Genomic DNA, 26,990 nt, shown 5'->3' on the forward strand with positions numbered 1-26,990 from the left:
GACAATTGAGGGAGCAGTAGCCCCTCTTCACAGAACTTTGGATCGGGTGGAGAAGCGCCTGGAGACGCAAGGCGCAATGATCCGAGAGTTGGAAAGGGCGGTGTCAGACCATAGCAACGGGATTGTGCCATTGGAGGCAGAGATGGTGATGCTGGGAGATGAATTCTTGGTTGGTTTAGGAGAGGGTGGAGGGGCGTGCATTTTCGATGGGCTCAAGCTAGAGGGGAGCTGGATGGTTGAGCGGAATTTGTGCTAAGTGGGGGCGGCTGACCTTAGCAGAGGGGAGGGTCAGAAGCCCCTGGTGAGGATAGTAATGTGGAACGTACGAGGCCTGAATGTTCCGGTTAAACGGTCTCAGGTGTTCGCGCGCCTAAAACGTTTAGGGGCAGATGTGGTTTTCCTTCAGAAGACACAGGTGAAGGGCCAGATACAGTTAAGGAAGGGATGGATGGGGCAAACATTTCATTTGGCATTTGACTCGAAGTCGAGGGGGGGGTAGCGATCCTGTTTAGCAAAAAGGTGGTATTTGTGGTATCATTTATGGTGGCCGGGGAGGTGCGGGATCCAGCGGGGAGGCTCATGATGGTGAGTGGGGTCCTGGTGGGGGCATCAGTTATTTTAGTTAATGTATGTGCATCCAATTGGGACATTGGGACTTTGTTAAGGAGCTGTTAGCATCCATCCAGGACTTGGGTTAACATTAGCTGATAATGGGGGCGATTTTAATTGTGTGTCGAATCCTAGGATGGCTAGGTCCAGCCTCAAATCAATGGCCAGGTCAGGGATGGCAAAGGAGCTAAGGTAATTATGGATCAGATGGTTGAGGTTGAGGTTTAGGCATCCAGGAGAGAGGGAATATTCCTTCTTTTCTCAAGTACATCTGGCATTCTCCCGTATTGATGTTTCTGTGGTGTGGAAGTTGGTGCTGTTGGGGGCCATGGAGGTGGAATAGTAATTTTGGACCATGCGCCGCATTATGTGGATGTGAGGTTCGAACAGGCCGGACACAGAGACCATCGTGGAGATTTGATTCCGCGCTCCTGCCAGATAAAACGTTCTGTGATAAGGTGGCATTGGCGATAAAGAACTGTGTGGAGCTTAATCAGAATGGGGAGGTTTCCTCCTCCATGTTCTGGGAGTCTTTGAAGGTGGTGGTCAGGGGGGAGATTATTTCTTATAAGGTCCGCAGGGCAAACGCTGAGAGGGAGGAAAGGCAGAGGTTAGTGGATGCTATTGTAGGGGTTGATTGGCAGTACTCGGTGACCCCGGCTGAGGAGCTGTTGGCTGAAAGGAAGAAACTGCAGGAGCACTTTGACCTAGTGACAACAGGGAAGGCAGTGGGTCAGCTTTGTCGCTTAAGGCGGGGTTTACTATGAGTATGAGGATAAGACTAGTTGGCTGCTAGCCCATCAGTTGAGGCAGCAGGCGACTGCAGGAGATTGCCCAGGTGAGGGAGGCAGGAAGAGAGGGGTGATGATCCTGGAAAAATCAATGAGGCATTTGAGACCTTCTATCAGGGGCTGTATAAATCTGAGTCCTGGGCGGGGTAGACGTGGATATGGGACATTTTTTGGATGGGTTGGTGTTTCCACAGGTGGAAAATGGGAAGAGACAGTGATTGGAGGTGCCATTGGGGTTGCAGGAGGTAATGGAGTGTGTGGGATTGATGCAATCAGGGCAGGTACTGCAGCCGGGTGGCTTTCTGGTAAAACTGTATAACAGTTTCTGGCAGAGTTGGCGCCCCATCTCCTGGATATGTCTAATGAATTGTTGGCGAGGCGGGTGTTGCCGACCACACTTGCACAAGCTTCTATTTCTTTGATCCCAAAGAATGATAAAGACCCGAGTGTGGATCTTACAGGCCCATCTCTCCCTGCTGAATACAGATGTGGAGGTATTGGCTAAGGTGGTGGCAAGGTGGTTGTAGGGGTGTGTGCTGGATGTTGTCTTGGAGGACCAGGCAGGGTTTGTTAAGGGGCAGCCGTTGTCAAGCAACATCAGGAGACTGTGGTAATGACCCCATCAAGTGGGAGAGTGCCGGAGGTTATGGTATCAATGGATCCGGAGAAGGCCTTTGACCGGGCAGAATGGAGGTAACTATTTGAAATCCTGCGGAGGTTTGGCTTTAGACCGATGTTTGTTTCATGGGTACCGTTACTTTATCAAGCCCTCACAACAAGTGTGAGGGTGAACGTAATGAATTTAGGGTATTTTAGATTACAAGGGATACCCTTGTCCCTAGTGTTGTTGTTTGCATTGGCTATTGAATCCTTGGCCATTGCGCTGCATGCTCCAAGAGAGTGGAAGGGCATTGTAAGGGGAGGTAAGAAGCATAGGGTGTCACTGCATGCCGTGATTTATTGCCAAATGTTTCTAACCCACTGGAGTGCATGGGGAAAATAATGGATCTGCTGGGGAGTTTTGGTGCATTTTCTGGGTACAAACTGAACGTGGCGTGCGGTATTTCCGGTGAATGCCCAAGGGAGGAATGCACATCTGGGAGCCCTGCCATTCAAGCGGATCAGGATAAAGTTTCTGGTTATTAATGCATATATGGAACTCGGCCAGTCTAGTAGAGGAGGTCAAAGGGGAATTAAAGATGTGGGATGACCTGCCGCTGTCCCTGGCGGGGAGGGACAGACCGTGAAGATGAATGTTTTGACGTGTTTTTATTTGTTTTGCAGTCCCTTCCCATATTCCTTCCAAAGCGTTTTTTCTGGAAGGTGGATAAATTAATTTCCGAATTTATTTGGGCAGGCAAGATGTCTAGGATTCGTGGGGCTTTTTGCAGAGAGGGTGGGGGGTGGTGGTCGGGGGGGGGGGGGGGGGGGGGGGTGCGGTTGGCACTCCCAAACCTGCTATACTATTATTGGGTGGTAAAACTGGAGAAGGTGAGACACTGATGGGGGTGGGGGCGTCAGAATGGGTGCAGGTGGAGGAGGCCTCATGTGTCGGGCACTTTCCTCCTAGATCCTGGACAGGATTCTCAGTCCCGCCGCACCCATTTTCGCCTCTGCCGCCAGCAGTACCCTCCATCCCAGCAGCCAGCCGATGGGGTTTGCCATTGTGGCCACCACCGCATCTTCGGGAGGGCGCTGCCAGCAAAGCGGAGGATCCCGCTGACGGAGAATCCAGCCCCCTGTTTAGTTCCAACTGTTTTACAGTTCCCGACAGCCAAGTGCTGACTTTGCACATGTTGATGAATAGAAACATTGAAGAGAGGAGCAGAAGTAGGCCATTTAGCCCCTCGACACATTCAATTAGAGATGAATTCGAAGGTGCCTGTGCTCCCACATCATTGTTGCTCTTGACCTGTTTGGTGGCCGAGGCTGTGGGAAAGGAATGTGTAACAATGTAACATTGCATCCTACATATTCTACGCCCTGTAGCTTGAGTCAACTCGAGATTGTTGAGGTGATTATTGACTCCATTGGTAGAGGTGCAAATGAAGTAGACTATCTTAGCCATGGTGGAGTCAAGCTTCTTTAGTTTTCTTGCAGCTGCAAACAACCGGGGCGAAATTCTCCCCCAACGGCGGGATGCCCGCCGACTGGCGCCAAAGCCGGCGCAAATCAGACGGGCATCGCGCCGGCGAAAAGGTGCGGAAGTCTCCGCATCTTTGGCGGCCTAGCCCCAACATTGAGGGGCCAGGCCGACGCCGGAGGGATTTCCGCCCCGCCAGCTGGCGGAAATGGCGTTTGTTGCCCCGCCAGCTGGCGCGGAAATGCGGCGCATGCGCGGGAGCGTCAGCGGCCGCTGTCAGTTTCCCCGCGCATGCGCGGGAGCGTCAGCGGCCGCCGAAAGTTTCCCGCGCATGCGCAGTGGGGAGAGTCTCTTCCGCCTCCGCCATGGTGGAGGCCGTAGCGGAGGCGGAAGGGAAAGAGTGCCCCCACGGCACAGGCCCGCCCGCGGATCGGTGGGCCCCGATCGCGGGCCAGGCCACCGTGGGGGCACCCCCCGGGGTCAGATCGCCCCGCGCCCCCCCCCAGGACCCCGGAGCCCGCCCACGCTGCCTGGTCCCGCCGGTAAATACCAGGTTTGATTTACGTCGGCGGGACAGGCAATTCCTGGGCGGGACTTCGGCCCATCCGGGCCGGAGAATCCAGCGGGGGGTCCCGCCAACCGGCGCGGCTGGATTCCCGCCCCCGCCCAATCTCCGGGAGCGGAGACTTCGGCGGGGGCGGGGGAGGGATTCACGGCGGCCAACGGCCATTCTCCGACCCGGCGGGGGGTCGGAGAATGACGCCCCCGAAGAGAGTTTTCCTTCACACTCCCATTGCAGAATACCCAGATCCTGCTCTGCAACTGGAGCCACAAGACTTTCTGCAGGACTTCTAATTGTCCATGATAATTAACAATATCCCTGCTAACCTGATTTTTCCACTGTTTCCACCGATCAGCCACCAACATTTGCTGATACGGGGAGAACCCCCCCAAAATTACTGATGACAAGTTGGTCCAATTAAGCTTCTGGTGAACAGTGATGTTCATATTGCGTTTCCAAGGATGTTGCGCTCAACCACGTTTACATTCGAAAAGTCCCTTGGAGAATATTTCTTCCAAAATTAGTTACGGGCACACAATTATACAATTACACGTCAAAAGTATTCAAAATGTTACTGAACATGAAAAATTGAACCAATATTTCAAAGTTAATGACTGTGAAAAAAACCAGTCAGAGTTTGCCAGTTATCTGTCAGTTAATTTTTTTTTTCAGAATCCTGCCTGTACTTTCTGAGCATATGGCACTCTATTTGTGGCAGGTTTATACATTACAGAGAGGGAGCCAGCGAGGTGACTGAAGATTTAACACGGGGAGCCAGTGGGGATACATGCGCTGTTGCAAGTAACCCTAGTATTTCAGTACATTCAGAAATGCAAGGCAATAATTGGTTTGCCTACAATTGCTCCTTTCTTGGAGTCAAGGGGAACATTTTACAAAATAAGAAAAATGCAGGCTTGTGTCAGGGAATCCTAAGTATGACAAATGAACCATTTTGCGAAAAACCTTAACTGGGTCAAGTTGAATTTCCATTTGCAATCAACACTGTTATCAGCTTTGTCCACATTCTGGTATGGTTCAGTTGCTCCCACAGTATTGAACCGTAAGCAATAATTTCTGTGTAATACCTACAGAGTGGCAATGAAAGAGCTCTCTAAGCTCTGCTAGTGATTCAGTGGGCAATTGCAGTGCTTAATGGAGAACTGAACCATGTCAGTAGCCGCAAAGAAATAATGGCAGTAAATTGATCGTAGGCTTTGATTCTCCCCATCCACGGTTCAGTTCGTTGATGTCAGTCAGGCCTGACATTGGAAGATTATGTCATGATATTTAGATCAGCATATCATGGCGCAATCAAACACACACTGATGGACATGCAGTAGGACCAACCAACACACACACAACATCGCAGCCAATCACCAGTGAGAGCACACGCACTATAAAAACAGGGGACACTACAGTTCCCGCTCATTCCAGCAGCAGCCATCTCAGAGCACCGAGCTCAGAGCCTGCTACTCAGACATTCACCATGTGCTGAGTGCCTCACCCAGATAGTAATAGGACAGTGTCCACAGATTAGCTGGTAATGCACGTACCCAAGTTAGCAATGTGCTGTTATAGTTAAAGAGTTAATAAAATTGAGTTACACTATCTCCAGCCGTGTTGGATCGTTTGTACATCAGAACACCCAACACAACATGATACCAGAAGTGGACGCAAGCCAGCGCCTGTGAGACCTACCTGCAACGTTTCAACAATCCGCCGTCCTGCACCATAAGAACAAAGAACAAAGAAATGTACAGCACAGGAACAGGCCCTTCGGCCCTCCAAGCCCGTGCCGACCATGCTGCCCGACTAAACTACAATCTTCTACACTTCCTGGGTCCATACCCCTCTATTCCCATCCTATTCATTTATTTGTCAAGATGCCCCTTAAATGTCACTATCGTCCCTGCTTCCACCACCTCCTCCGGTAGCGAGTTCCAGGCACCCACTACCCTCTGCGTAAAAAACTTGCCTCGTACATCTACTCTAAACCTTGCCCCTCTCACCTTAAACCTATGCCCCCTAGTAATTGACCCCTCTACCCTGGGGAAAAGAACAAAGAACAAAGAACAAAGAAATGTACAGCACAGGAACAGGCCCTTCGGCCCTCCAAGCCCGTGCCGACCATACTGCCCGACTAAACTACAATCTTCTACACTTCCTGGGTCCGTATCCTTCTATTCCCATCCTATTCATATATTTGTCAAGATGCCCCTTAAATGTCACTATCGTCCCTGCTTCCACTACCTCCTCCGGTAGCGAGTTCCAGGCACCCACTACCCTCTGCGTAAAAAACTTGCCTCGTACATCTACTCTAAACCTTGCCCCTCTCACCTTAAACCTATGCCCCCTAGTAATTGACCCCTCTACCCTGGGGAAAAGCCTCTGACTATCCACTCTGTCTATGCCCCTCATAATTTTGTATACCTCTATCAGGTCGCCCCTCAACCTCCTTCGTTCCAGTGAGAACAAACCGAGTTTATTCAATCGCTCCTCATAGCTTATGCCCTCCATACCAGGCAACATTCTGGTAAATCTCTTCTGCACCCTCTCTAAAGCCTCCACATCCTTCTGGTAGTGTGGCGACCAGAATTGAACACTATACTCCAAGTGTGGCCTAACTAAGGTTCTATACAGCTGCAACATGACTTGCCAATTCTTATACTCAATGCCCCGGCCAATGAAGGCAAGCATGCCGTATGCCTTCTTGACTACCTTCTCCACCTGTGTAGCCCCTTTCAGTGATCTGTGGACCTGTACTCCTAGATCTCTTTGACTTTCAATACTCTTGAGGGTTCTACCATTCACTGTATATTCCCTACCTGCATTAGCCCTTCCAAAATGCATTACCTCACATTTGTCCAGGTTAAACTCCATCTGCCATCTCTCCGCCCAAGTCTCCAAACAATCTAAATCCTGCTGTATCCTCCGACAGTCCTCATCGCTATCCGCAATTCCACCAACCTTTGTGTCGTCTGCAAACTTACTAATCAGACCAGTTACATTTTCCTCCAAATCATTTATATATACTACAAAGAGCAAAGGTCCCAGCACTGATCCCTGTGGAACACCACTGGTCACAGCCCTCCAATTAGAAAAGCATCCTTCCATTGCTACTCTCTGCCTTCTATGGCCTAGCCAGTTCTGTATCCACCTTGCCAGCTCACCCCTGATCCCGTGTGACTTCACCTTTTGTACTAGTCTACCATGAGGGACCTTGTCAAAGGCCTTACTGAAGTCCATATAGACAACATCCACTGCCCTACCTGCATCAATCATCTTAGTGACCTCCTCGAAAAACTCTATCAAGTTAGTGAGACACGACCTCCCCTTCACAAAACCGTGCTGTCTCTCACTAATACGTCCATTTGCTTCCAAATGGGAGTAGATCCTGTCTCGAAGAATTCTCTCCAGTAATTTCCCTACCACTGAAGTAAGGCTCACCGGCCTGTAGTTCCCGGGATTATCCTTGCTACCCTTCTTAAACAGAGGAACAACATTGGCTATTCTCCAGTCCTCCGGGACATCCCCTGAAGACAGCGAGGATCCAAAGATTTCTGTCAAGGCCTCAGCAATTTCCTCTCCAACCTCCTTCAGTATTCTGGGGTAGATCCCATCAGGCCCTGGGGACTTATCTACCTTAATATTTTTTAAGACACCCAACACCTCTTCTTTTTGGATCTCAATGTGACCCAGGCTATCTACACACCCTTCTCCAGACTCAACATCTACCAATTTCTTCTCTTTGGTGAATACTGATGCAAAGTACTCATTTAGTACCTCGCCCATTTCCTCTGGCTCCACACATAGATTCCCTTGCCTATCCTTCAGTGGGCCAACCCTTTCCCTGGCTACCCTCTTGCTTTTTATGTACGTGTAAAAAGCTTTGGGATTTTCCTTAACCCTATTTGCCAATGACTTTTCGTGACCCCTTCTAGCCCTCCTGACTCCTTGCTTAAGTTCCTTCCTACTTTCCTTATATTCCATGCAGGCTTCGTCTGTTCCCAGCCTTTTAGCCCTGACAAATGCCTCCTTTTTCTTTTTGACGAGGCCTACAATATCTCGCGTCATCCAAGGTTCCCGAAAATTGCCGTATTTATCCTTCTTCCTCACAGGAACATGCCGGTCCTGAATTCCTTTCAACTGCCACTTGAAAGCCTCCCACATGTCAGATGTTGATTTGCCCTCAAACATCCGCCCCCAATCTATGTTCTTCTGGTTTAACGCACAGTGTTTTTAGCCGTCAAAATTTCGTGACCCTTCCGCCTAATATTGTTATAATTAGCCTTCCCCCAATTTAGCACATTCATCCTAGGACCACTCTTATCCTTGTCCACCAGTACTTTAAAACTTACTGAATTGTGGTCACTGTTACCAAAATGCTCCCCTACTGAAACATCTACCACCTGGCCGGGATCATTCCCCAATACCAGGTCCAGTACCGCCCCTTCCCTAGTTGGACTGTCTACATATTGTTTTAAGAAGCCCTCCTGGATGTTCCTTACAAACTCCGCCCCGTCTAAGCCCCTGGCACTAAGTGAGTCCCAGTCAATATTGGGGAAGTTGAAGTCTCCCATCACCACAACCCTGTTGTTTTTACTCTTTTCCAAAATCTGTCTACCTATCTGCTCCTCTATCTCCCGCTGGCTGTTGGGAGGCCTGTAGTAAACCCCCAACATTGTGACTGCACCCTTCTTATTCCCGATCTCTACCCATATAGCCTCACTGCCCTCTGAGGTGTCCTCTCGCAGTACAGCTGTGATATTCTCCCGAACCAGTAGCGCAACTCCGCCTCCCCTTTTACATCCCCCTCTATCCCGCCTGAAACATCTAAATCCTGGAACGTTCATCTGCCTTACCCGTAATACTTCTTGCATTAAAACATACGCACTTCAGGCCACCAGACCCGCTGTGTTCAGCAACTTCTCCCTGTCTGCTCTGCCTCAGAGCCACACTGTCCCTATTCCCTAGTTCTCCCTCAATGCTCTCACCTTCTGACCTATTGCTCCTGTGCCCACCCCCCTGCCATACTAGTTTAAACCCTCCCGTGTGACACTAGCAAACTTCGCGGCCAGGATATTTATGCCTCTCCGGTTTAGATGCAAGACCATGGAGAACATCAATCCGCCGCCGCCGCTCCGAATCGCTGGCAATCTCGGGATCAATTGGAAACTGTTCAAGCAGCGCTTCCAGCTTCCAGCTCTTCCTCGAGGCCACAGACAGGGAGAATGCATCGGACACCAGGAAGATTGCCCTTCTTCTCTCCACAGCGGGGCAACACGCCATCCACATCTCCCTTGCATTTACGAACGGCGAGGACAAAACCAAATACAAGACGGTACTCCTGAAGTTCGACGAACATTTCAGCGTTGAAGTAAACGAGAGCTTCGAGAGGTACCTGTTCCAGCAGCACCTGCAAGGTAAGGACGAACCTTTCCAGTCTTACTTAACACACCTCCGCATCCTCGCGCAGTCCTGCAGCTATGGGAACACCTCTGGGTTTTCGGAGTCATGTCGGACACCCTGCGGCAGCAGCTCCTTCGGGTCAAGCAACTCACCCTGGCGACTGCCGTCGAGACCTGTGTCCTGCATGAGAACGCCACCAGCCGGTACTCACACCTGCAGGTGGCCAAAACGGCGCGGCATGGTCCCCACGAGGCGGAGCTGGTCCAGACGATTGAGTACCTCCTTGGCCGCGGTCTGGAGGAGGCCGGCCATTTTGCGTGCTTTCCAAGGACTCCCGCGCTTGTACGCGCCAAAAGAGGGGACGCTGATGCAGAAGAACGCGGTGCAGGTGCGCACTACGCAAGACCACACCGCGCATGCACGGTGGCGCAACGAACGCACTGATGTCACGATGTGCGGCAACTGTGGCTCCGCCCATTTAAAGCGGAAATGTCCTGCCAAAGCGCGACAATGCCGACGCTGTGCCAGGTTGGGCCACTACGCTGCCTGCTGTCGAGCAGTTCACCCTGCCAACTCGTACCTACTTAACCAGCCTCGCAGAAACGTTCGGGCAATTCAACCCACGTTCACCGAGTCCGATCCCGACATCACACAGACCAATGACACTGAGGAGAGGGAGCCCTTCCGCGTTGCTGTCATCAACAAGAACAAGCTGTCCCCGAGTCGAATGCACCAGCCGCTGTCAGTGCACAGCATTGATCCGGACGACGAGTGGTGTGCCACCCTGACGGTCAACCAATCCCAGATCAGATTCCGCCTGGACACTGGTGCCTCTGCCAATCTCCTCGCATGGTAAGCATTCCAGACCCTGAAGGTTAAACCACCTATTCTGCCATCCAACTGTCAACTTGTTGACTATAATGGTAACGTCATCCCCGCCATGGGGTCGTGCCAGCTCGAAGTGCCACACAACTCACGTAAAGCCACACTACCATTCGAAATCGTGGGCTCCTCAAAGGACTCTCTGCTAGGCGCACAGGCGTGCAAAATCCTCTACCTCGTTCGGCGTGTACACTCTCTTCAGAAGGCACGTCCGACTTCCCAGATGCAGACTTTAGGGCGCAGCTCAACTCAATCCTCACGCACAACCAGGATGTTTTCCAGGGCAGGGGCACACTGCCCTACACGTACAAAATCCGGCTTAAACAGGATGCCACCCCGGTAGTTCACGCACCTCGCAGGGTCCCAGCACCCCTCAAGGACCGCCTCAAGCAGCAGCTGCAGGACCTTCAGGACCATGGAGTGCTTTCCCGGGTAACGGAGCCGACTCCATGGGTCAGCTCCATGGTGTGCGTCAAGAAGCCTTCTGGCGACTTCCGGGTGCGGCGATGACCAGCTGAGTCGCACGTTTCGGCAGCTTCCGGTGAAACGGACTTTTGGGCTCTTGATAGGAGCCCCAACGGAAATTTTGATGGCTAAAAACACTGTGCGTTAAACCAGAAGGGAATCCCCCCTGGATACGGATGGAAAAAGGAGGAGAAAGTGGCCGGATTGCAGTGGATCCTTTAGAACAGCGGCAAGGAAGGCAAGCAAAAACCAAGATGGCGTCGGAGGGTGGCAGTTTAACATGGGGCCCTGAACAACAAGAGTTCTTGAAATGCTGTGTGGAAGAGCTCAAAAAGGAAATGAGGAAAGAGCTGTTGGCCCCGATACTACAGGCGATCGAAGGGCTAAAGGAGGAACAAAAGACCCAGGAGCGGGAGCTTCGGGTCGTGAAGGCAAAGGCAGCCGAGAATGAGGACGACATACAGGGCCTGGTGGTGAAGACGGAGATGCATGAGGCACATCAGAAACGATGTGTGGAAAGGTTGGAGGCACTGGAGAACAACGCAAGGAGGAACAACCTGAGGATTCTTGGTCTTCCTGAAGGTGCGGAGGGAGCGGACGTCGGGGCATATGTGAGAACGATGCTGCACTCATTAATGGGAGCGGAGGCCCCGGCGGGTCCGTTGGAGGTGGAGGGAGCATACCGAGTGATGGCGCGAGGACCGAGAGCAGGAGAAATTCCCAGAGCCATAGTGATGAGATTCCTCCGTTTTAAGGATAAAGAAATGGTCCTTAGATGGGCAAAGAAAACTCGGAGCAGTAAATGGGAGAACGCGGTGATCCGCGTTTATCAAGACTGGAGTGCGGAGGTGGCGAGAAGGAGGGCGAGCTTTAATCGGGCCAAGGCGGTGCTTCATAAAAAGAAGATAAAATTTGGAATGCTGCAACCGGCAAGACTGTGGGTCACATATCGAGGGAGGCACCAATACTTTGAGACGGCGGATGAAGCGTGGACTTTTATTGTGGAAGAAAAACTGGAATGAGCGGGTTATTAAAAAGAACGTTTGAACAAAGTGGTGGGGCGAATGTGGGGGGCGAAGAGGGGGGTTAAAACGGGGGGAAAGAGGAGTTTTATGTACTAATCCTGCGATGTGGTAACTTTTCTCTCTTCCACAGGTGGTGATGGGGGGAGGAGGGGAGGTGGAGGAGATGGGGCGTTGGCCATTGGGGGCGGGGCCAAGGGAGAAGCGCGGGCTTGGTTCCCGCGCTATGATAATCATGGCGGGAATAGAGAAGCAGGAAGGAGGGGGCGTCGCACGGTGCGAGCCGAGGTCACGGGGGGAAGCCGAGGTCGGCCAGAGTTTGCTGACTTCTGGGAGCAACATGGGGGGAGTAATTACGCTAGCGGGGGATCTAGCGGGGGGGGGGGGAGGGGGGAATTACTGGGTTGCTGCTGCTGGGGAGAGGGGGGAGCTGGTATGGGAGGGGATGGGCGGGGGGGGCACCGCCTGGGGGAGATACAGCTGCGTGGGAACCGGGTGAGGAGCTGGAAAAAGGGGATGGCTAATCGACAAGGGGGGGGGGTAGGAAGCCCCCCAACCCGGCTGATCACGTGGAACGTGAGAGGGCTGAGAGGGCTGAATGGGCCGATAAAGAGGGCACGGGTACTCGCACACCTTAAGAAACTTAAGGCAGATGTGGTTATGTTACAGGAAACGCACCTGAAACTGATAGACCAGGTTAGGCTACGCAAAGGATGGGTGGGGCAGGTGTTCCATTCGGGGCTAGATGCGAAAAACAGGGGGGTGGCTATATTAGTGGGGAAGCGGGTAATGTTCGAGGCAAAGACTATAGTGGCGGATAACGGGGGCAGATACGTGATGGTGAGTGGCAAACTACAGGGGGAGACGGTGGTTTTGGTAAACGTATATGCCCCGAACTGGGATGATGCCAATTTTATGAGGCGGATGCTAGGACGCATTCCGGACCTAGAGATGGGAAAGCTGATAATGGGGGGAGATTTTAATACGGTGTTGGAACCAGGGCTGGATAGGTCGAAGTCCAGGACTGGAAGGAGGCCGGCAGCAGCCAAGGTACTTAAAGATTTTATGGAGCAGATGGAAGGTGTAGACCCGTGGAGATTTAGCATACCTAGGAGTAAGGAGTTCTCGTTTTTCTCCTATGTCCATAAAGTCTACTCGCGAATAGACTTTTTTGTGCTGGGAAGGGCGTTGATCCCGAAGGTGAGGGGAACGGAGTATACAGCTATAGCCATTTCGGATCACGCTCCACACTGGGTGGACTTGGAGATAGGGGAGGAAACAGGAGGGCGCCCACCCTGGAGAATGGACATGGGACTAATGGCAGATGAGGGGGTGTGTCTAAGGGTGAGGGGGTGCATAGAAAAGTACTTGGAACTCAATGATAATGGGGAGGTCCAGGTGGGAGTGGTCTGGGAGGCGCTGAAGGCGGTGGTTAGAGGGGAGCTGATATCAATAAGGGCACATAAAGGGAAGCAGGAGAGTAAGGAACGGGAGCGGTTGCTGCAAGAACTTTTGAGGGCGGACAGACAATATGCGGAAGCACCGGAGGAGGGACTGTACAGGGAAAGGCAAAGGCTACATGTAGAATTTGACTTGCTGACTACGGGCACTGCAGAGGCACAATGGAGGAAGGCACAGGGTGTACAGTACGAATATGGGGAGAAGGCGAGCAGGTTGCTGGCACATCAATTGAGGAAAAGGGGAGCAGCGAGGGAAATAGGGGGAGTGAGGGATGAGGAAGGAGAGATGGAGCGGGGAGCGGAGAGAGTGAATGGAGTGTTCAAGACATTTTATAAAAAATTATATGAAGCTCAACCCCCGGATGGGAGGGAGAGAATGATGGGCTTTTTGGATCGGCTGGAATTTCCCAAGGTGGAAGAGCAGGAAAGGGTGGGACTGGGAGCACAGATCGAGGTAGAAGTAGTGGTGAAAGGAATTAGGAGCATGCAGGCGGGAAAGGCCTCGGGACCGGATGGATTCCCAGTCGAATTCTATAGAAAATATGTGGACTTGCTCGCCCCGGTATTGACGAGGACCTTTAATGAGGCAAAGGAAAGGGGACAACTGCCCCCGACTATGTCTGAAGCAACGATATCGCTTCTCTTAAAGAAGGAAAAGGACCCGCTACAATGCGGGTCCTATAGACCTATTTCCCTCCTAAATGTAGATGCCAAGATCCTGGCCAAGGTAATGGCAATGAGAATAGAGGAATGTGTCCCGGGGGTGGTCCATGAGGACCAAACTGGGTTTGTGAAGGGGAGACAGCTGAACACGAATATACGGAGGCTGTTAGGGGTAATGATGATGCCCCCACCAGAGGGGGAAACGGAGATAGTAGTGGCGATGGATGCCGAGAAAGCATTTGGTAGAGTGGAGTGGGATTATTTGTGGGAGGTGTTGAGGAGATTTGGTTTTGGAGAGGGGTATGTTAGATGGGTGCAGCTGTTGTATAGGGCCCCGATGGCGAGCGTGGTCACGAATGGACGGGGATCTGCATATTTTCGGCTCCATAGAGGGACAAGGCAGGGATGCCCTCTGTCCCCATTATTGTTTGCACTGGCGATTGAGCCCCTGGCGATAGCGTTGAGGGGTTCCAAGAAGTAGAGGGGAGTACTTAGAGGAGGAGAAGAACACCGGGTATCTTTGTATGCGGACGATTTGTTACTATATGTGGCAGACCCGGCGGAGGGGATGCCAGAAATAATGCGGATACTTGGGGAGTTTGGGGATTTTTCAGGGTATAAATTGAACATGGGGAAAAGTGAGTTGTTTGTGGTGCATCCAGGGGAGCAGAGTAGAGAAATAGAGGACCTACCGTTGAGGAAGGTAACAAGGGACTTTCGTTACCTGGGGATCCAGATAGCCAAGAATTGGGGCACATTGCATAGGTTAAATTTAACGCGGTTGGTGGAACAAATGGAGGAGGATTTCAAGAGATGGGACAGGGTATCCCTGTCACTGGCAGGGAGGGTGCAGGTGGTTAAGATGGTGGTCCTCCCGAGATTCCTCTTTGTGTTTCAGTGCCTCCCGGTGGTGATCACGAAGGCTTTTTTTAAAAGGATTGAAAAGAGCATCATGGGTTTTGTGTGGGCCGGGAAGACCCCGAGAGTGAGGAAGGGATTCTTACAGCGTAGCAGGGATAGGGGGGGGCTGGCACTACCGAGCCTAAGTGAGTATTATTGGGCCGCTAATATTTCAATGGTGAGTAAGTGGATGGGAGAGGAGGAGGGAGCAGCGTGGAAGAGATTAGAGAGGGCGTCCTGTAGGGGGACTAGCCTACAGGCTATGGTGACAGCCCCATTGCCGTTCTCACCGAGGAACTACACCACAAGCCCGGTGGTGGTGGCTACACTGAAGATTTGGGGACAGTGGAGACGGCATAGGGAGGAACCAGAAGGACTCTCAGGGTTGTTAATATATACGGTATAATATGTATAGGTCGTTGCTACAGATAATTATATATTGGACTGTTAAATTATATTTTTGGAGAGTGTTACTTGTGATAAGGCAGTTGCCAATTAGGGTTAGTTTTCATTTTTGTTATTTATTATTTATTCATTTTCTGTTTATAAAATAGGTCATTGTTATTTGTGTTGTTATAATATTGTGTAAAGGATGCACAATGTACTGTGTTGGTTGACCAAAAATTTTCAATAAAATATTTTTTTTAAAAAGAAGCCTTCTGGCGAGCTCCGGATCTGGAAGACCCGAAAGACTTAAATTGCAACATAATGAGGGAACACTACCCCATACCCAAACGTGAGGAGATCACGTGCGAGATGGCTCGGGCAAAAATATTCACCAAGCTTGATGCCTCAAAGGGCTTCTGGCAGATTCAATTGGATCAGTCCAGCAGGAAGCTGAGCACTTTCAACAATCCATTTGGCAGATTCTGCTACAATAGGATGCCATTCGGCATTATATCGGCCTCTGAAGTGTTCCATCGCATCATGGAACAGATGATGGAGGGCATCGAAGGGGTGTGCATCTATGTAGACGACATCATTATTTGGACCACCACACCGCAGGAGCACAGCAGTCGCTTCAGCGCGTCTTTAAACGGATACGGGACCAGGGCCTGCGTCTTAACCGAGCCAAATGCTCTTTTGGACAAACCGAGCTGAAGTTCCTGGGGGACCACATCTCCCAGTTGGGGGTGCGGCCGGATGCCGACAAAGTGGCAGCCATCACGGCCATGCAGAAGCCCACAGACAAGGCGGCGGTGTTACGCTTTCTCGGAATGGTCAACTTCCTGGGAAAATACATCCCCAACCTTGCTTCCCACACTACAGCTCACCGACACCTTGTCAGGAAGACAACTGAATTCTAGTGGCTTGCCACCCACCAGCGTGAATGGGAGGAGCTCAAGGTCAAGCTCACCACCGCCCCGGTACTGCCGTTTTTCGATCCTGCAAGGGAGACAAAAATCTCGACTGACGCCAGCCAGTCCGGCATTGGGGCGGTCCTCCTGCAACGGGATGACGCCTCATCATGGGCCCCAGTCGCCTATGCGTCACGGGCCATGACCCCCACAGAGCAGCGCTATGCGCAGATTGAAAAGGAGTGCCTAGGCCTGTTGACTGGCATTGACAAGTTCCACGACTATGTGTATGGCCTTCCCCAGTTCACCGTGGAGACTGACCATCGCCCGCTGGTTGGCATCATTCAAAAGGACCTCAATGATATGACCCCCTCGCCTCCAGCGTATTCTGCTCAAACTCCGGAGGTACGACTTTCAACTTGTCTACACCCCGGGTAAGGACCTCATCATAGCAGATGCTCTGTCCAGGGCAGTCAACACACCGTCCGACCCTGAGGGGTTCGTTTGCCAAGTCGACGCACATGTAGCCTTCACTTCTGCCAATCTGCCGGCCACTGATGCACGCCTGGCCCACATTCGACGTGAGACTGCGGCCGACCCCCTTCTGTAACGTGTGATGCGCCACATGAAGGACAGGTGGCTCAAGGGACAATGCCCACAGTTTTACACCATTCGGGATGACTCGGCAGTCGTTGATGGCGTCCTCCTGAAGCTGGAACGCATCGTGATCCCACACAGCATGCACCGGCTTGTTTTAGAACAACTGCACGAAGGCCATCTCGGCGTTGAGAAGTGCCGGCGGAGGGCCCGAGAGGCTGTGTACTGGCCGGGAATAAGTGAGGACATTACTAACACTGTGCTCAATTGCCCCACCTGTCAGCGGTTTCAGCCGGCACAACCCCGTGAGACCCTTCAGCCCCATGATTTGGTCACGTCCCCCTGGTCGAAGGTGGGTGTGGACCTGTTCCATGTGCTCGGCAGGGACTACATCATCATCATCATCGACTACTTTTCCAGCTATCCTGAGGTCATACGCCTGCACGACACCACGTCATCGGCTGTCATCCGGGCCTGCAAAGAGACCTTTGCTCGCCACGGCATTCCGCTCACCGTGATGTCAGACAATGGCCCCTGCTTTGCGAGTCAGGAATGGTCTTCCTTCGCCAGCTCATACAACTTCACACACGTGACGTCCAGTCCTCTGCACCCTCAGTCGAATGGCAAAGCAGAAAAGGGCGTCCATATCGTTAAAAGGCTCCTCTGCAAGGCTGCTGATGCAGGATCTGACTTCTGCCTCGCCTTTCTGGCCTATCGCTCGGCCCCACTGTCCACGGGCCTATCACCGGCCCAGCTGCTTATGGGTCGCACCCTCAGTACCACTGTGCCATCCATTCATGTCCCAGACCTCGACCATGCTCTGGTATTCCGGCGGATGCAGCAACAGAGTGAGCAACAAAAGGCGACACATGATGCTCGGGCGACTGATCTTCCTGCCCTGGCGCCTGGAGATAATGTCCGCATACACCTTCCGGAGGGCGGCTGGTCGACAACCGCTGAGGTTCTCCGACAGATAGCTCTCTGCTCGTCCTGGTTCGTCTGCCTGATGGCTCTATTCGCCGCCGCAATCGGCGTGCCCTTCGTCTGGTTCTGCGCTCGCTACGTGATCCCGCACCGGTGCCACGCCCTCCTGTTGTCCCTGCAATGGACTTTGTTGACCTTCCGGACACCCTGCATCCGCCTCACTCGACCGTGGCCCGGCCCATTCCTCAGCCGGTGGACCCTGACCCACCCTTGAGGCGGTCAACCCGAATTCGTCGCCCACCTGAGAGACTTAATTTATGAACCTTTTTATATTGGACTCACTGACTTGTTCTGACATACTATTTTTGACTTTTGCCATACTGTTTAAGATCTTGTTATTGTTTGTTAATTACATTGGTTTCGTTCTTGGTGTAACATAGTTAGTTTATGCACCTGGCACCTTCCTGTGTATGTAGTATAGCCACATGTACATATTGTTGTAAATATTGCACACACATGATTAGATGCACTCACCACACTTCTTTATTTATTATCATGTAGGCACATATTCTTTGCAAAAAGGGGGGATGTCATGATATTTAGATCAGCATATCATGGTGCAATCAAACACACACTGATGGACATGCAGTAGGACCAACCAACACACATATAACATCGCAGCCAATCAGCAGTGAGAGGACATGCACTATAAAAACAGGGGACACTACAGTTCCCGCTCATTCCAGTGGCAGCCAGCTCAGAGCACCGAGCTCAGAGCCTGCCACTCAGACATTCACCATGTGCTGAGTGCCTCACCCAGAAATTAGCTGGTAATGCATGTACCCAAGATAGCAGTGTGCTGTTATAGTTAAAGAGTTAATAAAATTGAGTTACACCATCTCCAGCCGTGTTGGGTCGTTTGTACATCAGAACACCCAACAAGACAGACTCCAACTGGCTTCTAAAGCTCCGAGTTAGGAAAGGTGGGTGGAATGAGGCAAATCACGTCTGCTCCTGCTAACACTGATTCATGCTGGAAAAAATCCATGTGTGAGCACTGGATAAGGACACTGGCGTACAATCAGCCGTGATACCTTTCACAGTCAAATGATCCAATGACCGTCAGTGTACGGGTTCACAAATCACTTTGCACTGAGGTCCATCCATGTGATCACACACGAGTAACTTTCAGCAGCTTAGGGTGGGACCTAATTAACTGGAAGTGTGTGTGTGTGTGTGTGTGGGGCGGGATAATAAAGAAAATGAAAAACGTTGAAAATCTGCAATGGAAACAGAAAATAGCCTTACTGCTACCCTCTCATCCAAATCATTACTGTTCTCATGTAGATACCGCTTGACTTGCTGCACATTTGCATTATCCTCTGTTTTAATTTCAGTACATATTACTTTTTACTTCATACAGCCAATCCACAAACCACAATATACAAGTATGCTAATGGGAAACATTGCCATTATATAAGTGTACCCGTTCGCAAACATTAATTTGGTGTTGATAGATTTCTGACCATCTACTAAATTTCTGTACGAAGGAAATCCAAAACACAAATGTGGCACAAACTAAAGCGTAAAAAAAATTGTGAAGTAAATTAGTCATATAGCTTTGTGCAACAATTTGTGAAATACATGACTGAGGCACTGGAATGTGGAAACTAAATGGAATTGAAACTTTGCCTCCGCTGTAGAACCACACCTCAGCAAGTAGATCTTCCCTCCATGAATTGCTGTCCCACATCTGTCCATGCTGTCTTTGAACCACATTTAATGAGCATTTTGACACAGTACAGTGGTACCCTTCCCAATGGCTCCTGTGCTGACTCAGAGCATTGCAGCCAGCACCATGAGACTTGGAGAATCAGGAGCCCAGGCCATTTGTTTTACCTGGAAGCTGTGCTATTTATTTTTTGTTGCTTGTTATTTAATGGCATCACACAAAGTGCTGAACAAGGATGCGCCTTGCCATGTTCTAGAGCATGCCGAGTGCTTCAAGGAGCGAGGAGGATTTCATACAGGACCGCCAATTGCAAGGGCAAGGGCACACCTGCAGGATTTGGCTTTGTTCCCATGACTACCTGGGATTCACACTTATAAATTCCTGTATCTGAGGAGTCCTGTCTTTATCGCCGCTGCTTCACAAGATTATCTCTCACACAGCAGTGCCATCTGTTTCAGGATAGCCGAGAAAGGCCATCTGGAATAGGGATGGTTCTTCCTGTACATTTTCAAATCAGGCAGTCGCATTAGAAAAGTGGGATAGGTCAACTTTCTATGCTGCAAGGCACAGTGAACCTGTCCACTTGACCAGTCCTGCCCTATTGTAAATCTGAGGCAGAAAACAATGATTTACTATATTGGACCGTATTGTGTATTTCTTTACATGCCTTCAATGCATAGCTACACTTTTCACATGGGGAATCACCTACAAGACCATTACTTGGTAAATTTAGGATAAAATATTCAACCACGATAAAGCATTGATTGAGAAAAGGCCATTCGGCCCATTGAGACTATTTTAAGATTCCACCTCAGAAGAGAGAATTTCTGGCTGTGAAGCACATTTCCACATCTGTTTGTTCTTGTATTGGAGCATTGCTTGCAACTTATCTTTGATCTGCAACTTGATCGCTCCTGGACCACATTTAGATGGCCTCAGGCACTAGCCACTGTTCTTTGTTGGACAAGAATGTTTCACTTGCCTCTCTTTCCAGTTTGAAATTGATGATACATCCATTGACACAATCCAGAATGTGTGGGTGAGATTCTCTGTCCTCCCGGCAGTGTGTATCTCAGTGGCAGGAGGAGGACTGCCGTTGGCTGCCAGCGGGATGTTCTGGTCCTGCTGCTGTCAATGGAACTTCCCATTGAATCCACCCCATGCTACCAGGAAACCCGGGGCAGGGGTGTGCCGTTGGTGGGACCGGAAGGTTCCGCTGGTGTGAACAGTCGGAAGATGTCACCCCAAATCTGGGGTCTTTGATCTCACCTAGGAATCATTGTTGGTGCTCTTCATGCTGAGATTCCATTAATGAGATTCGCTGATTTCATTAATGGCCTTATGTGCGAAGAGTCTCTTCTTATCCTCTGTGTAGCATGAGGTTTCCGTTTTCACACACGTTTTGAGCAGATTTAGCAGGGTGTTTCTCGGGGGCTGCAACAGCGTGGAACTCTAATGGGCAAGGAACTCCCACCCTCACCTGATCCGAGGCAGTGCCATCCTGGCATATGGACACCTTGGCACTGCCAGCCTGGCATCCTGGCAGTGCCAATGTGCCCGGGTGCCAAGGTGAGTGCCAGGATACCATCCTGTCCTGTCCCCAACCACCTCTAATGGTCTGCAAGACCCCCCTAGGTGCCATCTCGCCTGTCCATGTTTGTGGAAACCAGTGCTAAACAGAGCCTGACAGAGGTCTCGCAGGTGCGGCCGTTGACTCCCCGGCCCTGCGTGAAAGCGGCATCCGGGTATTTAAATATGCCAAACTAGATCACGCCCAGTGAGGGCGAGATCCAGATCACAATGGGCGGAGCGAGTCGTGTAACTCGCGATCAGCCCAGCGCCTGGCGTGCAACCCGATTTGAGGCTCTTGCGTGATTCATCCGTTGATTCATGCGTATGCTGAATTGTGCCTCTGGTTTCTCTGTAAATTAAAATAATTATCAAAGGCTTTTGAGACTTCTGCTAATTTGTCTGATGTTTCATTAATGTCTTGTCTTCCTATCACACCATCTGCACTTGTCTCAATGGAGTACAATAATGTAGTGACTTGTCTATATACATAATCTATAATCTTTATTATTGTCACAAGTATCCTTACATTAACACTGCAATGAGGTTACTGTGAAAAGCCCCTGGTCGCCACACTCCGGCGCCTGTTCGGTACACTGAGGGAGAATTCAGAATGTCCAATTTACCTAACAAGCACTTCTTTCGGGACTTGTGGGAGGAAACTGGAGCACCCAGAAGAAACCCACGCAGACACGTGGAGAACGTGCAGACTCCACACAGGCAGCGACCCAAGCCGGGATTCCATCCTGGGACCCTGGCGCTGTCAGCCTCAGACTTATTGTCCAATCCAGAAGAAATTCTGAATCTTAAAAATCTCTTCTGCCATAGTGTCCAATTCTGTGTTTGATTTGGTCCTTCCAGATGTACAAATTGGAGTGGCATGGTGAATGTGGGGTCCATAGCTGTTTCAGCTTTTAGGAGCTTTGCCTTAATTTTTAAACTGCTGTTGCAGTAATAAAGTTTTACTGCATTGATTAGCCTTTCACAGATAACTTTTGCTAACCCTTTTTGGAAATCATTCTTACACTTTTTTAAAATATAAATTTAGAGTACCCAATTCTTTTTTCCTAATTAAGCGGCAATTTATTGTGGCCAATCCACCTTCCCTACCACCTTTGGATTGTGGGGGTGAGACTCACGCACACGGGGAGAATGTGCAAACTCCACAAGGACAGTGACCCGGGGCCAGAATCGCATCCGGGTCCTTGGCACTGTGAGGCAGCAGTGCTAACCACTACACCAGCATGCCGTCCCAATCATTCCTAAACTAGCGGAATGTTTAAAATAAACACTGGAAGTAGCTAATAAGCTGGTCACTGCATTCTTTCTGCTGGGAAACAATGTTTAATCAGCCAAGTGTTTTTTTCAATTGCTGCCTTCCAGTCACCACATGGAATAGCACAGACCTTGAACCCAGATTGTGGGGTTTCTGGAAATCTGGGGTCTCTAGAAATGGAATTTGCCCACTGTTGCCTGCTTATCATGCCATTAATTTGAAGATTTTGAACCTTTTCCAAGTTTTGTTCACCCTTCCTCACTATTCTCCAGGATCATTGACTCTGCTGTTGGATCAGAGCACCACGATTAGCTATTCTCCGGCACTTCGAGTGCAGAGAAACACCACGGTATCGAACGGCCATTCGGGTAAATCGAGGCTCTCAGCGGGGAATCTGCCGCCGAGGCCGCACTTAGTCCCATTGTTTTGTACAGAGGAGCTCCGCTCACTGGAACTCCTGAGTGCAGGGAGAGATTGAGACGCCATTTTTAAATGGTGCCCCAATCTGTCGACCTGCCCCTGCCCAATGCGACCCCACGCAAGCCCCAACTCACGTATAAGGGAGTTCTTGGCCTCCCCCACCCCCCGCACCTGTTCAGGACAACCCCGGGTCCGATCCCCATAGTGCAAAAAATGCCAGCTTGACACCTTGGTCAGTGTATGTTTGTCAGCAGTGTGTCCCCTCATCCAGCCACATGGAGACAAACTCCATTCGCTGGTTCTATAAGGGACTCCGGCTGCACAGCAATCCGGCGCTTAGGGAGGCTCTGCAGGACAATGGAAACCGGCCGTTGCGTCTACATCCTCGACCCTTGGTTTGCCGGATCGTCCAACATTGGTGTGAACCGCTGGCTATTCCTGTTGCAATGTCTGGAAGACCTAATTGCCTTCTGGAACTAAGCTCCCAGTTGTTTATTATACCTGGGCAAACTGCTGATGTCTTTCCCAGGCTTTTCAAGGAATGGAATATTAAGGGTTTGACATTCGAGTATGATTCGGAGCCATTTGGTAAGGAACGAGATGCAGTCATTAAGAAGCTAGCTAGTGAAACTGTAGTTGAGAACATTGTCAAGATTTCACACACATTGTCAGACCTAGATAAAACAATTGAGTTGAATGGAGGACAACCCCCACTAACATATAAATAGTTCCAGTCAATTGGACTCTCCAGAGCCATCAGTAGAAACCATGAGTGAGAGGGAAGACTTGGAAAATATACAATATTGGTGTTGGATAATCATAATGAGATATCTGGCGTCCCATCGCTGGAGGAGTTTGGTTTTGATACTGGAGGTCTGCATTTTGCTGTGTGGCCAGGTGGAGAAACAGAGGCCTTAACTCGACTGGAGAATCATCTGGAAAGAAAGGCATGGGTAGCAAGCTTTGAAAGACCCAGAATGAATGCCTTTTCACTGCTGGAAAGTCCCTCAGGCCTCAGTCGCTATCTTTGATTTGGTTGTCCATCCTGTCGGGTCTTCTACTTCAAGCTTATATCAAAAATACTGAGCCAAGGAGGCCAACTAGAAGGGAATTGGACCAGCTCTCCCTTTTCCTGACTGAATAAAGAACAAAGAACAAAGAAATGTACAGTACAGGATAATCATAATTACGAGAGGTATGGACAGGGTGAACAGTCAGAAGGTTTTTCCCAGGGTGGAAGACTCAATTACAAGGGACACAGGTTCAAGCTGAGAGGGGGAAGTTTTTCACACAGAGGATGGTGGGCGCCTGGAGCATATTGCCAGTGGAGGTGGTGGAGGCAGGCATGATAACATTTGATGTATCTTCATAGACACATGAATGGGGGGGGGGGGAAAGGAGGGATACAGATCATTTGGGCAATAAGTAGTAGGTCTAAATAAAGAATCTGGATCAGTACAGGCTTGGTGGGCCGCAGGGCCTATTCCTGTGCTGTAATGTTCTTTGTTCTTTATTCAAACAACGGGCTGCGGATGGATTTAATTATTTTTTTAAATTTCCAACATGGTTTGGAGCTTGACGTCTCTCTGCCAGCTCTCCCCTGCAGATCCCCATCCTACATCTTTTATAACCATTATTACAGCATGTTCTATGATTATTAAAGTATGTTCAATGTATTTATGTTTGGAGAAATCTACCTGGACTGCAGGCAGAACAATACTTTTCACTGTACCTTGAAAAGCGTGACAATAATTCAATCAATCAATCAATCAATGTTAATCATGGCTGATATTTTTCTCATCCCCAATCTCCTGCCTTCTCCCCATAACCCCTGGTCCCCTTATTAATCAAGAACCTATCTATCTTTGTCTTAAAGACACTCAGTGATTTGGCTTCCACAGCCTTGCTCATCTCTGATTTAAAGCATCGTCCCTTTAGTCTGATATTGTGTCCTCTGGTTCTAGTTTTTCCTACAAGTGGAAACATCCTCTCCACGTCCACTCAATCCAGGCCTCGCAGTATCCTGTAAGTTTCAATAAGATTCCCCCTCATCCTTCTAAACTCCAACGAGTACAGACCCAGAGTCTTCAATCATTCCTCATACGACAAGCTCTTCATTCCAGGGATCATTCTTGTGAACATCCTCTGGACCCTTTCCAAGGCCAGCACATCTTTCCTTAGATATGGGGCCCAAAACTGCTCACAATACTCCAAATGGGGTCTGACCAGAGCCTTATACAGCCTCAGAAGTACATCCCTGGTCTTGTATTCTAGCCCTCTCGACATGAATGCTAACATTGCATTTGCCTTCCTGACTGCCGACTGAACCTGCACGTTAACCTGAAGAGAATTGTGAACAAGGACTCCCAAGTCCCTTTGTGCTTCTGATTTCCTCAGCATTTCCCCATTTAGAAAATAGTCTATGCCTCCATTCCTCCTTCCAAAGTGTATAACCTCACACTTTTCCACATTGTATTTCATCTGCCACTTCATTACTCACTCTGCTAGCCTGTCCAAATACCTGCAGCCCCCGTGCTTCCTCAATACTACATGCCTCTCTACAGATCTTTGTATCATCGGCAAACTTAGCAACAGTGCCTTCAGTTCCTTCTTCCAGATCATTAATGTATATTGTGAAAAATTGTTGTCCCAGCACAGGCCCCTGAGGCACACCACTAGTCACCGGCTGCCATCCTGAAAAAGATCCCTCTATCCCCACTCTTTGCCTCCTGCCAGTCAGCCAATCCTCTATCCATGCCGGGATTTTACCCTTAAAACCATGGGCTCTTAACTTATTTAACAATCTCCTATGCAGCACCTTGCCAAAGGCCTTCTGGAAATCTAAATAAATCACATCCACTGGCTCTCCTAGTCTAACCTCCTTGTTAGCTCCTCAAATAACTCTAACAGATTTGTCAGACATGACCTCCCTTTGACAATGCTTTGCTGACTCAGTCCTATTTTATCATGCACTTCTAAGTACTCCACGATCTCATCTTTAATAATGGACTCTAAAATCTTACCAACGACCGAAGTCAGGCTAACTGGCCTATTATTTCCCACCTTCTGCCTCCCTCCCTTCTTAAACAGTGGTGTTACTTTAGCCACTTTACAGTACTCTGGGACCCTTCCTGTCTCCAGTGATTCCTGAAAGATCTCCACCAATGTCTCCAGAATCTCCTCAGCTATCTCTTTTAGGACCCTGGGGTGTAGTCCATCTGGTCCAGTTGATTTATCCACCTTCAGAACTTTTCAGTTTCCCCAGAAGCTTTTCCTTAGTGATGGCCACTGCACTCACCGCTACCTGCGCATTCTCCTGGAGCTCTGGCATCCCATTGTTGTCTTCCACCGTGAAGACTGATACGAAGTAACTATTCAGTTCCTCTGCCATTTCTTTGTTGCCTATTATTACTTTTCCAGCCACATTTTCCAGTGGTCCAATGTCCATTTTTGCCTCTCTCTTACCTTTTATATATTGAAAAAATCTCTTCCTATCTTATTTTATACTATTCGCTAGCTTGCGCTCATATTTCATCTTCTCTCCCCTTATTGCTTTTTTAGTTGTCCCCTGCTTGCTTTAAATGGATTCCCAATCCACTGGTTTTCCACTAATTCTCGCCACTTTGTATCCTTTTTCTTTTGTTTTTATGCTGTCCTTGACTTCCCTCGTCAACCATAGATGCCTTGTCTTCCCCTTAGCATGTTTCCTCCTCCTTGGGATGAATTTCTGTTGTGCCTCCCGAATAACCCCCCAAAACGCCAGCCATTGCTGTTCCACTGTCTTCCCTGCTAGGCTCCTTTTCCAATCAACTCTGGCCAGCTTCTTCCTCATGTCTTTGTAGTTACCCGTATTTAATTGTAATACCGTTACATCTGATTCCAACTCCTACCTCTCAAACATCAGGGTACATTTGGTCATATTGTGGTCGCTGCTCCTGAAGGGTTCCTTCAGCTTAAATTCCCTAATCAAGCCTGCCTCATTACACATCACTAAATCCAGAATTGCCTGTTCCCTAGTGGGCTCTGTCACAAACTGCTCCAAAAAAAATCTCCTGGACATTCCACAAATTCCTTTTCTTGGGATCCACTACCAACCCGATTTTCCCAATCCACCTTCATATTGAAGTCCCCTATGATAGTTATGATATTGTCTTTTTACAATGTTACTCTATCTCCTGATTTATTTTCTGCCCCACACCCTGACTACTGCTAGGGGGCCTGCCAATAACTCCCATCCGGTACTTTTTACTTTTGCGATTCCTCAACTCTACCCACAGAGATTCTATGCCTTCTGATCCTATATCGCTCCTCGCTATCGATTTAACTTC

At 49.8% G+C, this 26,990-nt stretch overlaps 1 protein-coding gene and 1 pseudogene across 1 annotated transcript in view; one reads left to right on the forward strand and one right to left on the reverse strand.

The window, feature by feature from the left end:
- The window catches only part of LOC140426516 (ALK tyrosine kinase receptor-like), a 1,637,280-nt gene that overhangs the window by 1,303,235 nt on the left and 307,055 nt on the right, over positions 1-26,990 (reverse strand). The gene's annotated exons all lie outside the window — the stretch shown is intronic.
- LOC140429205 (cryptochrome-1 pseudogene) lies at positions 22,938-23,798 on the forward strand (annotated as a pseudogene).

This window comes from Scyliorhinus torazame, chromosome 1 (genome assembly GCF_047496885.1).
Source record: "Scyliorhinus torazame isolate Kashiwa2021f chromosome 1, sScyTor2.1, whole genome shotgun sequence".
Taxonomy (NCBI): domain Eukaryota; kingdom Metazoa; phylum Chordata; class Chondrichthyes; order Carcharhiniformes; family Scyliorhinidae; genus Scyliorhinus; species Scyliorhinus torazame.